General features: G+C 48.1%; 1 protein-coding gene across 1 annotated transcript in view; it reads left to right on the top strand.

Annotated features, from left to right (window-relative positions):
• Nucleotides 1–1,290, top strand: part of DCAF10 (DDB1 and CUL4 associated factor 10) — a 55,699-nt gene that overhangs the window by 14,074 nt on the left and 40,335 nt on the right. The window lies entirely within an intron of this gene.

The following is a 1,290-nucleotide window of genomic DNA, read 5'->3' as shown; positions in this document are numbered from 1 at the left end:
TTTTGATGTGCTTTGCAATGGGAGACCCCTAACCATGCGGGTAGCCGAGAGGCTTCAAGGAGCTTGTCTATTAAGGAAGAATTAGTTATGGCATTGCCTTTTGTATTGAGTAATCCTCTTTCTTTCTAAATTGCTGCATGGGATATGAGTACTTGGAAAATGTATTTGGAATCTGCGTATAGGTTAAGGGATTTACCTTCTGCCAGTATACAAGCCCTAGTGGCCACAATGAGTTCAGCTTGTTGGTTAGTGGTACCGGATGGTAATGGCTGGGCTTCTATAATTGAGTCCAAAGAAACCACAGNAGACCCGTTTGGTTTTTTTACTGCCAGGATGGGAGTGTTGAATGGTGAGTGGGTAGGGCGGGGGTATCGTTGTTGAAGAAGGTCTTTTATTATGGGTAAAAGCCCATGCAGGGCCGCAGTACTAAGAGGGTACTGTGATTGGCTTATGTATTTAGAAGGATCTTTTAGCTTTATTGTTATAGGAACACAATGTGCAGAGGAGGGGTTAGTGGTGTCCCGTACAACAGAGTTTACAGGATGTAATAGAGAAGGATATGTTTCCTGATCGCTTTCAGGGAGGAGTGCTAGTAGGAAAGGGGCTGTAGGAGATGGGGGAAATATGGAAATGGAGACATGTAGCCTAGCGAGAATGTCTTAACCCAATAAGAGAATTGGGCATTGAGGCATAACTAAAAATGAGTGGGGAAAAGGTGAAGACGTGCCCTCAATACAACAGGTTAGCCAGCCATCCACGATAATAGTTACCCTGGGCTCGCTCTTTGTGATGGTCATGGTTGGGAAGAACCCAGGGCCCCATCAGTCCTCTTCCTCTTCAGCTAGTCCCACCAGGGGTGTTTGAGGTGCCCAGGATGGCTGGGGCTTGTTAGGCCAATCTCCCCTTCGGGTGAGTGGGCAGTCCGAGCCCCAATGTCCCATTTTTTGGCACTTAGGGCATGGCTTGGTGGGTGCTCTGGGCGAGGGGCAGGCCCGCGACCAATGGCCCTCTTTGCCACATTTAAAGCAAGCCCTGGGGGGAGTATTGAAGGTGGAGGGCCGGGAAGGGCGTTTGGAAGGCTGTGTAATTATTTGGGCCAGCATTTGGAGGTTGGCCAAATCAGCCTTTTGTTTGCGCCGTTCCTTTTCCCGTTCCTTTTCCTCTTCTCTATTATGAAAGACCTTGAAGGCCACCGATAAGATTTCAGTCTGGGGAGTAGCGGAGCCCTGCTCTAGTTTTTTTAATTTAGCCTTAATGTCGGGGTAGGATTGGGCCAAAAAGTATGTCATA

This window comes from Galeopterus variegatus, unplaced genomic scaffold (genome assembly GCF_000696425.1).
Source record: "Galeopterus variegatus unplaced genomic scaffold, G_variegatus-3.0.2 Scaffold11, whole genome shotgun sequence".
NCBI lineage: Eukaryota > Metazoa > Chordata > Mammalia > Dermoptera > Cynocephalidae > Galeopterus > Galeopterus variegatus.
The sequence above is the reverse complement of the archived record's forward strand: the minus strand, read 5'-3'. Positions and strand labels throughout refer to the sequence as shown.